General features: G+C 40.6%; 1 protein-coding gene across 6 annotated transcripts in view; it reads left to right on the top strand.

The window, feature by feature from the left end:
* The window catches only part of LOC143989134 (uncharacterized), a 383,321-nt gene that overhangs the window by 256,463 nt on the left and 112,008 nt on the right, over nt 1-14,850 (top strand). For 3 of the 6 annotated variants that reach the window (XM_077489162.1, XM_077489157.1, XM_077489159.1), the window contains exons 1-2: nt 9,089-9,171; nt 13,056-13,173. The gene's annotated coding sequence lies outside the window, so the exon portion shown is untranslated. Of the gene's footprint in view, nt 1-9,088; nt 9,172-13,055; nt 13,174-14,850 lie in introns of those variants that run through there. The other 3 variants (XM_077489158.1, XM_077489160.1, XM_077489161.1) reach the window with 2 other exon arrangements.

The following is a 14,850-nucleotide window of genomic DNA, read 5'->3' as shown; positions in this document are numbered from 1 at the left end:
GCAAGCCATCTTTCGGAATTTCGACCATATGTATGCGGATTAGGAGCGAATTCACTCCTCTGCCCCTGCTGCCCCCATGCTTCAGCATATATGCTCTATTTTTAACTGTGGTGTTGAAATCACCTCCTAGAGCACTGGAGTCACAGCTTAATGTATCGTGAGGGCAAACGCTGTTGCTCTCAAGATAAAAAATATCTGCGCTGCAGCTGAATGGTGCACCTGAAAACAAAAAATGGTAAATCGCACATATATTTGCATTCTGCAACCTGTAAATCACATATCTGCATTGTGCAACCTATAAATCGCACATAACTGCATTCTGAAACCTGTAACTTGCACATATCTGCATTCTGCAGAATTTAAATCGCACATATGTGCATTCTGAAACCTATAAATCGCACATAACTGCATTCTGCAACCTGTAAATTGCACATATCTTCATTCTGTAAATTGCACATAACTGTATTCTGACACCTGTAAAACGCACATATTGGCATTATGCAACCTATAAATCGAACATAACTGCATTCTGCAACCTGTAAATTGCACATATCTGCATTCTGTAAATCGCACATAACTGCATTCAGCAACCTGTAAATTGCACATATCTGCAACATGTAAATAGCACATATCTGTATTATGTAAATCGCACATATCTGCATTCTGCAACCGGTAAATTGCACATAACTGCATTCTTAAATCTGTAAATCGCACATATCTGAATTCTGAAATCTGCAATTGCCACATATCTGCATTCTGAAACGTATAAATCGCACATAACTGCATTCTGCAACCTGTAAATTGCACATAGCTGCACTCTGTAAATCGCACATAACTGCATTCAGCAACCTGTAAATTGCACATATCTGCAACCTGTAAATAGCACACATATCTGAATTCTTAAATCTGTAAATCGCACATAGCTGAATTCTGAAACCTGTAAATAGCACATATCTGTATTCTGTAAATTGCACATATCTGCATTCTGCAACCGGTAAATTGCACATATCTGCATTCTGTAACCTGTAAATAGCACATATCTGCATTCAGCAACCTGTAAATTTGAAAAAATTGGGGTCTATTAGACCCTAGATCTTTCCTCTGCCCTCAAAGCATCTGACCACACCGTTCGGTGTGATAAAATGCTTTCCCAATGGCGATGTTTATATCCAGGAGGGGGGACATTCCCTCCCACTGCTTGTAAAAGCAGTCTAGAGGCTAATTAGCCACTAGGATTGCTTTTACATGAAAGTCGATCACTATCTGAAAAGAATACCAAGATGATACCTAAACGCATCATTCTGGTATAACCATTCAAATTCCAGCAACATACCAGTACGTTGCTGGTCCTTGTTGGACATATATTGTAATTTTTTTTTCATGCAGCCTGTTGGCTGAAGGAAAAAAAAAAAGAGATTGATCGGTGGTTATGCCCACCATTAGAATACCTCCCTTCATCCACCCACTTCTAATGATGGGCATACATGCACCATTTATATATGCCGAAGCATGGGGGCACCCTCCCACAAAAAAGTTATGCCACGTACACACGGTCGGACTTTTCTACGGGCAAGCCATCTTTCGGAATTTCGACCATATGTATGCGGATTAGGAGCAAAATCGCTCCTCCGTCCCTGCTGCCCCTATGCTTCAGCATATATGCTCTTTTTTGAACTGTGGTGTTGAAATCGCCTCCTACAGCACTGGAGTCACAGCTTTATGTATCGTGAGAGCAAACGCTGTTGCTCTCAAGATAAATAAATCTGCGCTGCAGCTGAATGGCGCATCTGAAAACCATAAAATGGTAAATCGCACATATTTGCATTCTGCAACCTGTCAATCACATATCTGCATTCTGCAACCTATAAATCGCACATAACTGCATTCTGAAACCTGTAACTTGCACATATCTGCATTCTGCAGCATTTAAAGCGCACATATCTGCATTCTGAAACCTATATATCGCACATAACTGCATTCTGCAACCTGTAAATTGCACATATCTGCATTCTGTAAATCGCACATAACTGCATTCAGCAACCTGTAAATTGCACATATCTGCAACATGTAAATAGCACATATCTGTATTCTGTAAATTGCACATATCTGCATTCTGCAACCGGTAAATTGCACATAACTGCATTCTTAAATCTGTAAATCGCACATATCTGAATTCTTAAATCTGTAAATTGCACATATCTGCATTCTGTAACCTGTAAATCGCACATATCTGCATTCAGCCACCTGTAAATCACATATCTGCATTGTGCAACCTATAAATCGCACATAACTGCATTCTGAAACCTGTAACTTGCACATATCTGCATTCTGCAGCATTTAAATCGCACATATGTGCATTCTGAAACCTATAAATCGCACATAACTGCATTCTGCAACCTGTAAATTGCACATAATTTCATTCTGTAAATTGCACATAACTGTATTCTGACACCTGTAAAACGCACATATTGGCATTATGCAACCTATAAATCGCACATAACTGCATTCTGCAACCTGTAAATTGCACATATCTGCATTCTGTAAATCGCACATAACTGCATTCAGCAACATGTAAATTGCATATATCTGCAACATGTAAATAGCACATATCTGTATTCTGTAAATCGCACATATCTGCATTCTGCAACCGGTAAATTGCACATAACTGCATTCTTAAATCTGTAAATCGCACATATTTGAATTCTTAAATCTGTAAATCGCACTTAGCTGCATTCTGCAATCTGCAATTCGCACATATCTGCATTCTGTAACCTGTAAATCGCACATATCTGCATTCAGCAACCTGTACATTTGAAAAAATTGGGGTCTATTAGACCCTAGATCTTACCTCTGCCCTCAAAGCATCTGACCACACCGTTCGGTGTGATAAAATGCTTTCCCAATGGCAATGTTTATATCCGGGAGGGGGGACATTCCCTCCCACTGCTTGTAAAAGCAGTCTAGAGGCTAATTAGCCACTAGGATTGCTTTTACATGAAAGCCGATCACTATCTGAAAAGAATACCAAGATGATACCTAAACCCGCAGGCATCATTCTGGTATAACCATTCAAATTCCAGCAACATACCAGTACGTTGCTGGTCCTTGTTGGACATATATTGTAATTTTTTTTTCATGCAGCCTGTTGGCTGAAGGAAAAAAAAAAAGAGATTGATCGGTGGGTATGCCCACCATTAGAATACCTCCCTTCATCCACCCACTTCTAATGGTGGGCATACATGCACCATTTATATATGCCGAAGCATGGGGGCATCCTCCCGCAAAAAAGTTATGCCACGTACACACGGTCGGACTTTTCCACGGGCAAGCCATCTTTTGGAATTTCGACCATATGTATGCGGATTAGGAGCGAAGTCGCTCCTCCGCCCCTGCTGCCCCCATGGTTCAGCATATATGCTCTTTTTTTTTAACTGGGGTGTTGAAATCACCTCCTACAGCACTGGAATCACAGCTTTATGTATCGTGAGGGCAAATGCTGTTGCTCTCAAGATAAATAAATCTGAGCTGCAGCTGAATGGCGCATCTGAAAACAAAAAAATGGTAAATCGCACATATTTGCATTCTACAAGCTGTAAATCACATATCTGCATTCTGCAACCTATAAATCGCACATAACTGCATTCTGAAACCTGTAACTTGAACATATCTGCATTCTGCAGCATTTAAAGCGCACATATCTGCATTCTGAAACCTATAAATCGCACATTACTGCATTCTGCAACCTGTGAATTGCACACATCTGCATTCTGTAAATCGCACATAACTGCATTCAGCAACATGTAAATTGCATATATCTGCAACATGTAAATAGCACATATCTGTATTCTGTAAATCGCACATATCTGCATTCTGCAACCGGTAAATTGCACATAACTGCATTCTTAAATCTGTAAATCGCACATATCTGAATTCTTAAATCTGTAAATCGCACATAGCTGCATTCTGAAATCTGCAATTCGCACATATCTGCATTCTGTAACCTGTAAATCGCACATATCTGCATTCAGCAACCTGTAAAATTGAAAAAATTGGGGTCTATTAGACCCTAGATCTTTCCTCTGCCCTCAAAGCATCTGACCACACCGTTCGGTGTGATAAAATGCTTTCCCAATGGTGATTTTTATATCCAGGAGGGGGGACATTCCCTCCCACTGCTTGTAAAAGTAGTCTAGAGGCTAATTAGCCACTAGGATTGCTTTTACATGAAAGCCGATCACTATCTGAAAAGAATACCAAGATGATACCTAAACCCGCAGGCATCATTCTGGTATAACCATTCAAATTCCAGCAACATACCAGTACGTTGCTGGTCCTTGTTGGACATATATTGTAATTTTTTTTTTCATGCAGCCTGTTGGCTGAAGGAAAAAAAAAAGAGAGATTGATCGGTGGGTATGCCCACCATTAGAATACCTCCCTTCATCCACCCACTTCTAATGATGGGCATACATGCACCATTTATATATGCCGAAGCATGGGGGCATCCTTCCGCAAAAAAGATATGCCGCGTACACACGGTCGGACTTTTCCACGGGCAAGCCATCTTTCGGAATTTCGACCATATGTATGCGGATTAGGAGCAAAATCGCTCCTCCGCCCCTGCTGCCCCCATGCTTCAGCATCTATGCTCTTTTTTTTAACTGTGGTGTTGAAATCACCTCCTACAGCACTGGAGTCACAGCTTTATGTATCGTGAGGGCAAACACTGTAGCTCTCAAGATAAATAAATCTGCGCTGCAGCTGAATGGTGCATCTGAAAACAAAAAAATTGTAAATAGCACATATTTGCGTTCTACAACCTGTAAGTCACATATCTGCATTCTGCAACCTATAAATCGCACATAACTGCATTCTGAAATCTGTAACTTGCACATATCTGCATTCTGCAGCATTTAAATCGCACATATCTGCATTCTGCAACCTGTAAATTGCACATATCTGCATTCTGTAAATCGCACATAAGTGCATTCAGCAACCTGTAAATTGCACATAACTGCATTCTGAAATCTATAAATCGCACAACCTGTAAATTGCACATATCTGCATTCTGTTAATCGCACATAACTGCATTCAGCAACCTGTAAATTGCACATATCTGCAACATGTAAATAGCACATATCTGTATTCTGTAAATTGCACATATCTGCATTCTGCAACCGGTAAATTGCACATATCTGCAACATGTAAATAGCACATATCTGTATTCTGTAAATTGCACATATCTGCATTCTGCAACCGGTAAATTGCATATAACTGCATTCTTAAATCTGTAAATCGCACATATCTGAATTCTTAAATCTGTAAATCGCACATAGCTGCATTCTGAAATCTGCAATTCGCACATATCTGCATTCTGTAACCTGTAAATCGCACATATCTGCATTCAGCAACCTGTAAATTTGGAAAAATTGGGGTCTATTAGACCCTAGATCATTCCTCTACCCTCAAAGCATCTGACCACACCGTTCGGTGTGATAAAATGCTTTCCCAATGGCGATGTTTATATCCGGGAGGGGGGACATTCCCTCCCGCTGCTTGTAAAAGCAGTCTAGAGGCTAATTAGCCACTAGGATTGCTTTTACATGAAAGCCGATCACTATCTGAAAAGAATACCAAGATGATACCTAAACCCGCAGGCATCATTCTGGTATAACCATTCAAATTCCAGCAACATACCAGTACGTTGCTGGTCCTTGTTGGACATATATTGTAATTTTTTTTTTCATGCAGCCTGTTGGCTGAAGAAAAAAAAAAAAGAGATTGATCGGTAGTTATGCCCACCATTAGAATACCTCCCTTCATCCACCCACTTCTAATGATGGGCATACATGCACCATTTATATATGCCGAAGCATGGGGGCACCCTCCCGCAAAAAAGTTATGCCACGTACACACGGTCGGACTTTTCCACGGGCAAGCCATCTTTCGGAATTTCGACCATATGTATGCGGATTAGGAGCAAAATTGCTCCTCCGTCCCTGCTGCCCCCATGCTTCAGCATATATGCTCTTTTTTAACTGTGGTGTTGAAATCGCCTCCTACAGCACTGGAGTCACAGCTTTATGTATCGTGAGAGCAAACGCTGTTGCTCTCAAGATAAATAAATCTGCGCTGCAGCTGAATGGCGCATCTGAAAACCATAAAATGGTAAATCGCACATATTTGCATTCTGCAACCTGTAAATCACATAGCTGCATTCTGTAACCTGTAAATCGCACATATCTGCATTCAGCAACCTGTAAATTTGAAAAAATTGGGGGTCTATTAGACCCTAGATCTTACCTCTGCCCTCAAAGCATCTGACCACACCGTTCGGTGTGTGTCAGGAAAGGTTCCCTCCGCTGGTAATATCAATCATTTGGCATGCAGTACTGCGATCCACCAGCAGGTGTCTCTTGCTGGAATTATGTAATCTTTGGTCCGCAGTACTGGTGTCCACCAGCGGAGGGATCCTGGCAGTGTGGAGCAGGTATTGCCTTCTACAGTCAGGCGTCACATGACTGACAGCAGCCATTATAAATACCCGGCAGGTGCACACACACCTCGCCTTGGTATTGTTCCTTGTGCCCTGACCTGCTGCTGGTGATCCTGAACCTATTCCTGTTCCTGTTCCTGTGTCCTGAACCTGTGACCCGTGGTTCTGATCCTGTTTCCCTGTCCTGGTCCCTACCCTGTCCCACCTGTTACCATTATCCCTGTCCTGCAGTCTGATCCGTCCATCCTCTCCCTGTCCTGTGTTCCTTACCCCATTTGCTGATCTCCCCGTGTATGACCTTGGCCTGGCTTGTGACTCTGATTCTGGACTGCCCTTGTTTATTTGCTGATCCTCTGTGTATGACCCTGGCCTGCCTACCGTTTACGGTCCTTGCATTTCCCATTTATTGTACATATCTGTCTGTTGTTGTTTGGGGTCTTTGTTGGTTGGTTTATTGCACTGTGTGGTTGTATTTATATTATTCACTTTCTTTAATAAATCATATTTCGCTTATACACGTTTGGGTTTCCTCTGTTGCAGTCCACACAGTTCTGGTCTTATCTGATACGTGACAGTGTGATAAAATGCTTTCCCACTGGAAATGTTTATATCCGGGAGGGGGGACATTCCCTCCCACTGCTTGTAAAAGCAGTCTAGAGGCTAATTAGCCACTAGGATTGCTTTTACATAGATTTCAGAATGCAGCTATGTGCGATTTACATGTGGGGACTAAGCCTCTAACACAATAACAGCAAGTAGGGTAAGTCGAATTTAATTAACTATCCTACAAGGCAGAGCAGAGGGGACCCCACAGAGAACAAGTGGCTTGTGCAGATCAAAATGCCTATCAACATCCCAGCTAGGCAACAGGGACCTAAGGGCTAAAGTCGACATGACACTTGATTATGGCCAAAAGGGCTGAGCAGCGATAATGCTGGAATGGAAAAAGTGGTTAGTAGGGTTTTGATCTAGTCTTCCATTAGGCTACTTTCACACTGGGGCGTTGCAGGCGCTGGAGGTAATGCTTTGCTATATTTAGCTGCGCTTTACCGTCGTTTTAGCGGTGCTATTATGCCGCTAGCGGGGCAGTTTTAACCCCCGCTAGTGACTGAATAAAGGGTTAAAACTGCCTGCAAAGTGCCGCTCTAGCAGTGCTTTGCAGGCGGGTATGCAGCGCTGCTCCATTGTTTTCTATGGGAAGGGGCGCTTTAGGAGCAGTAAATATGTACAGCGCTCCAAAGATGCGGCTTTGACCATCCTTCAAGCGCACCGCTCCAGTGTGTAAGCCCTCGGCCCTGTGTGTATGTGTATATATATATATATATATCTACAGCTGAGGCTGCAGAGAAAGGCACAAGTGTTTGAGCTTTGGGGTGCACACACCTATGTATACATTATATATATATATATATATATATATATATAGATATACACAGATAGGTGTGAGGAGCACAAATCAAGCCCATGTCCAGCGGGGAGAGCCTCCTCTGGATACAAAGGAGAGGAGGAGGAGGAGGGGGGGAGCACTCTGTTGCTTCAGCAGCCCCCCCCCCCCTCCCCCACACCTCTGTGCCACCTGGGTGCACTGCACCCATCCTAGGATCGGCCCTATGTGTGTGTGTGTGATATATATATATATATATATATATACACACACACACACACATATACACAGAGGGGAGGGACCTCGTAGAACATGAATATATATATGTATATATATATATATATATATATTCATTCACACACAGAGGGGAGGGACCTCATAGAACAACATATCAATATCTCCAGTGGGGAGAGCCTCCTCTGGACACAGTGGTGCCTGTGTGCATTGCACCCTGCCTAGGATCGGGTGTGTGTATACACAGAGTGGAGGGACCTCATAGAACACCAATATATATATATATATATATATATATATAACTATAAATATATATTTATATATATATATATATATATATATATATACACAGAGAGGGGATGGACCTCATAGAACAACAATATAAATTGTTTAAGTCTGGCCTTTTCTTTTTTGCAGCGTTTCCCTTCCATGTGATCCTGAACAGCAGTGACTGAGCCGCACCTAAAGGCAAGAGATGTTTCCCGACCGAGAGTCAGGCAAAGACTGAGCCGCTCTGGCTCTGCTGACTCTATTTATAGGCGGGCCTTGTGACGTCACGCGTAACGGTCCGCTTGGTAGTGGCTGGTCACGTGTCTGTACCTACTACTGCACGTGATTGTAGGAACTCCGTTAAGCGGGCAGGACTTGTGACGTCACGCGTAACGGTCCGCTTGGTAGTGGCTGGTCACGTGTCTGTAGCTACTCCGACACGTGATTGTAGCTATTCCGTCACGCGATCGTAGCCAATCCGTAGTGACGTGCCTGATTTCCCTTAATTTATTCCCGCCATTTTTACTATTTATTTTCTATTCATTATCTAGTCTGAATATTGTTTTTTTATTATTTATTCCTACTCATAATCAATAAGCTATTACTATTTAATATGTTTTCCTATTTGCTAATGAGTTAGTTGCCTCCGTCTACGGAAAAATGTCTCCTGCACTGCGGACATGGAGGATCAACCAATGAAATCCCGGCAGTGCGGGACGTCACGTGATCGCGCCGTTCAGTCCCCGCCCCCCTAAAGCTGAAGTCACCATGGAGATGCTGTTACAACGTGAGTGTGGGGTGACCGGTGCCCGTTGTGTGTATGTTGTATGGAGGGACTCCTCTGTAGTGCGGTTATTGTGATGGAGATAATGAGCTGTCCCTGTGTGGAGCGCTCTGACCTGTGTCCCTGGAATCATGGAGAGACTTCTGTGTTCTGAGATATATATATATATATATATATAATGGTGTCCTATGAGGTCCCTCCACCCTGATTGATTTATGTATATATCTCATAAAACACCATAGCCCGCCCCCCCCCCCCCCGTTATTTATAATGGTGTGTGTATATATATATATATATATATATATATATATATATATCTACACACACACTGTATCTAACAAAAAAATGGGTATACCTACAATACATGTATAGAGCCACAATAGGTCCTTTTATACTCCTACATACATGTATAGTGCTATGACAGGTCCTCTTTATACTCTTATATACACGTATAGAGCCATGACCGGTCCTTTTACACTCCTATATACACGTATAGAGCCATGACCGGTCTTTTTACAGTCCTATATACATGTATAGAGCTACAACAGGTCCTTTTACAGTCCTATATACATATATAAAGCCACGACAGGTCCTCTTTATACTCCTATATACATGTATAGAACCATGACCGGTCCTTTTACAGTCCTATATACATGTATAGAGCTACAACAGGTCCTCTTTATACTCTTATATTCATGTATAGAGCCATGACAGGTCCTTTTATACTCCAGTATACATTTATAGAGCCATGACCAGTCCTTTTACAGTCCTATATACATGTATAGAGCCATGACCGGTTCTCTTTATACTCTTATATACATGTATAGAGACATGACCGGCCCTTTTATTCTTATATATACATGTATAGAGCCATGACAGGTCCTTTTACAGTCCTATATACATGTATAGTGCTATGACAGGTCCTCTTTATACTCTTATATACACGTATAGAGCCATGACCGGTCCTTTTACACTCCTATATACACGTATAGAGCCATGACCGGTCTTTTTACAGTCCTATATACATGTATAGAGCTACAACAGGTCCTTTTACAGTCCTATATACATATATAAAGCCACGACAGGTCCTCTTTATACTCCTATATACATGTATAGAACCATGACCGGTCCTTTTACAGTCCTATATACATGTATAGAGCTACAACAGGTCCTCTTTATACTCTTATATTCATGTATAGAGCCATGACAGGTCCTTTTATACTCCAGTATACATTTATAGAGCCATGACCAGTCCTTTTACAGTCCTATATACATGTATAGAGCCATGACCGGTTCTCTTTATACTCTTATATACATGTATAGAGACATGACCGGCCCTTTTATTCTTATATATACATGTATAGAGCCATGACAGGTCCTTTTACAGTCCTATATACATGTATAGTGCTATGACAGGTCCTCTTTATACTCTTATATACACATATAGAGCCATGACCGGTCCTTTTACACTCCTATATACACGTATAGAGCCATGACCGGTCTTTTTACAGTCCTATATACATGTATAGAGCTACAACAGGTCCTTTTACAGTCCTATATACATATATAAAGCCACGACAGGTCCTCTTTATACTCCTATATACATGTATAGAACCATGACCGGTCCTTTTACAGTCCTATATACATGTATAGAGCTACAACAGGTCCTCTTTATACTCTTATATTCATGTATAGAGCCATGACAGGTCCTTTTATACTCCAGTATACATTTATAGAGCCATGACCAGTCCTTTTACAGTCCTATATACATGTATAGAGCCATGACCGGTTCTCTTTATACTCTTATATACATGTATAGAGACATGACCGGCCCTTTTATTCTTATATATACATGTATAGAGCCATGACAGGTCCTTTTACAGTCCTATATACATGTATAGAGTCACAACAGGTCCTCTTTATACTCTTATATACATGTATAGAGACACGACTGGTCCTTTTATTCTTATATATACATGTATAGAGCCATGACAGGTCCTTTTAAACTCCTATATACATGTATAGAGCCATGACCGGTCCTTTTACAGTCCTATATACACGTATAGAGCTACGACAGGTCCTTTTACAGTCCTATATACATGTATAGAGCCACAACAGGTCCTCTTTATGTTCTTATATACATGTATAGAGACATGACTGGTCCTTTTATTCTTCTATATACTTGTATAGAGCCACGACAGGTCCTCTTTATATTCCTACATACATGTATAGAGCCACGATAGGTCCTTTTACAGTCCTATATACATGTATAGAGCCTCGACCGGTCCTCTTTATACTCTTATATAAATGTATAGAGCCATGACAAGGTCCTCTTTATATACTCTTACATACATGTATAGAGCCATGACAGGTCCTTTTACAGTCCTATATACATGTATAGAGCCATGACCAGTCTTTTTATACTCCTGTATACATGTATAGAGCCATGACAGGTCCTCTTTATACTTCTATATACAGTATCTCACAAAAGTGAGCACACCCCTCGCATTTTTGTAAATATTTTATTACATCTTTCCATGTGACAACACTGAAGAAATGACACTTTGCTACGATGTAAAGTAGTGAGTGTACAACTTGTATAATAGTGTAACTTTGCTGTCCCCTCAAAATAACTCAACACACGGCCATTAATGTCTAAACCGCTGGCAACAAAAGTGAGTACACCCCTAAGTGAAAATGTCTAAATTGGGCCCAATTAGCCATTTTCCTTCCCCAGTGTCATGTGACTCTTTAGTGTTACAAGGTCTCAGGTGTGATATTGGGCTAACGTTACTGTTTTTTTTTTTTTTTTTTAAAGCACAAAAACTTTCCCAAAAAAAGCGTTAGAAAAATTGCTGCGCAAATACCATGTGAGATAAAAAGTTGCAACAACCGCCATTGTATTCTCTAGGGTCCTTGCTAAAAATAAATTATGTCATGTTTGGAGGTTCTATGTAATTTTCTAGCAAAAAATTTTTACATGTAGGAGAGAAATGTCAGAGTTGTATGCACTAAAGAAGAACAAACACATATTGTGAATTTCTATATATATGATCAGTTATATCTAAAAAAAAAATTATAATAGTGATAATTATCATCATTTTACAAAAAAAAAAAAAATAATCAAATTCTGAATTCCATCCATTGGGCAACAATGTCAAAATAATGTCAAAATCAAACCATGTATCCATAGAACCTCTCGTTTTTTAAGGGTTAATTCTCTATTCCCTCCATGTCTATTGTTAGATATGCCATCTATAACCATAAACTTTCATTGAGAAACAGTATGTCTGTTCTCCAGAAAATGCCCGGCTAAAGCTTATCTAATTTATTTCTAATAGAATACTTGTACCCGGGGCAATCCTATCTTTTAACTTTTTGGGTAGTTTCTCCATCATATAATAACCCACAAGGACATTTTATTATGTATATACCGTAAGACGATTGGCAAGTATTAAGCCCTACTCTGTTTCCCCTGAAAATAAAGTCCTACCCTGAAAATAAGACCTACAAGGACTTTAACTAGGGCTTATTTGGGGGGTAGGGCTTATATTGCAGCCATCACAGACAATCAGGCTAGGTCTTATTTTCGGGGAAACAGGGTAGTACAACAGAGGGGGCATGTACCAAGCAAATAAAGCTTTCTGTAAGTCTACAAAGCATATGCACCATTTGTTTTACATATTTGTGGACCCTGCATCTGCAATTCTGGGCAGCCAACTATAACAGTTTTGTATAGGTCTATGTCAGTATTAACATCACTGACAATCACGCTAGGTCTTATTTTCCGGGAAACGGTAATGATTTTTGATGTCAATGTTGTAACCTTTATGTGGATGGCGAAAAAGATTTCCATTTTTATCATAATTTTACACTGAATGCAACAGAGACAGGGAAAGGAGCCAAGATTGCGTGGTCCCAGAAAGGCGGTAAACGGTGAGGGAAGACGACATTCATCAGCTTGAACCAATCTGTCATATATTGTCCAACCTCGACGGTAGGAAGGTAAAGGAGGAAACTGGAATTTCTGTAGATCATACAGGATAGACCAGTGTTTGTTTTTTTATTATGTTCTAAAGCATGAATAAACAAATTACAATGATAAATAAAAGTATTCTCTATCATGTCCATAAATGCATTGGTGTATATTAGAATTTTTTTTTTTTTTTTTACTAGTAATGGTAATCTGTGTTTTTTTTATTTTTATTTTTTATCGGGACTGCAACATTATAGCGGACAGATCGGACACTTTTGACACATTTTTGGGACCATTGACATTTCTACAGCGATCAGTGCTATAAAAATGTATTGATTACTGCGTAAATGTCACTGGCAGGGAAGGGGTTAACACTAGGGGTGATCAAGGGGTTAACTGTGTTCCCTTGTGTGTGTTCTAACTGTAGGGGGGATGGGACTGACTAGAGGAGATGACAGATCATTGTTCCTAGCTAGTAGGAACACATAATCTGTCTCTCCTCACAGAACAGGGATTTGTGTGTTTACACACACACACCTGTTCTACATAATCTGTCTCTCCTCACAGAACAGGGATTTGTGTGTTTATACACACACACACACACACCTGTTCTTACTCTTGTGCCTGCGATCGCACGTATATTAGTAAAACCTTGGATTGCGAGCATAATTTGTTCCGGAAGCATGCTTGTAATCCAAAGCACTTGTATATCAAAGTGAAATTCCCCAAAAGAAATAATGGAAGCTCAGATGATTCGTTCCACAACCATTTATTCATAAGACCTTCAGTTTATAGTCCATATAAAAAGATTATAGCAATGTGACCAGGTTGTGTATCAATAAAATGTCCATCCACAAATGGAAGCCTCCAAAAGGGGATTAGAAGAAAAATCCAGTAGGAGCTACAGAGCATAAAAGAGAAGAGAGGCGCCTCTAAGTGTAGCAATATGGTTACATTTAACCACTTGCCGACTGGCTCACGCTGATATACGTCAGCAAAGTGGCACGGGTGCGGAAAACGATGTACCCGTACGTTGCTGCGTCATCGGCGGCTAGCGTGCATGTCGCGGGAGCGTACCCGCCTGTGGCCCACAATCGTGACACGGAGAGGCAGATGTAAACAAGGCATTTCCCTGTTCTGCCTAGCAACATGACACAGATCTACTGCTCCCTGTGATCGGAAACGGTGATCTCTGTCATGTTCTAGTGAGCCCATCCTCCCTACAGTTAGAACACGCTGAGAGAACACACTTAACCCCTCGTTCGCCCCCTAGTGTTTAACTCCTTCCCTGCCAGTGACATTTACACAGTAATCAGTGCATTTTTATAGCTTTGATCACTGTATAAATGCTAATAGTCCCAAAATAGTGTTAAAAGTGTCAGATCTGTCTGCTATAATGTTGCATTCATGATAAACTCAGATCACCGCCATTAATAATAAAAAAATAATAAAAATGCAATAAATCTATCCCCTATTTTATAGACGCGATAACTTTTGCGCAAACCAATCAATATATACTCGTATTGTGATATTTTTGGGGGGGGGGGGGGGGGAAATGTAGAAGAATACATATCGGCCTAAACTGAGGAAGAATTTTTTTATTTTATTTTTTTATTTTTGGGGGGATATTTATTATAGCAAAAAGTAATAAAAAAAAAAAGCTTTTTTTTTCAAAATGTGTTCAAAATTAGTTTATTGCGCAAATA

Source organism: Lithobates pipiens, unplaced genomic scaffold (assembly GCF_037356315.1).
Source record: "Lithobates pipiens isolate NorthernLeopardFrog02 unplaced genomic scaffold, aLitPip1_a1.2 Scaffold_18, whole genome shotgun sequence".
Taxonomy (NCBI): Eukaryota; Metazoa; Chordata; class Amphibia; order Anura; family Ranidae; genus Lithobates; species Lithobates pipiens.
The sequence above is the reverse complement of the archived record's forward strand: the minus strand, read 5'-3'. Positions and strand labels throughout refer to the sequence as shown.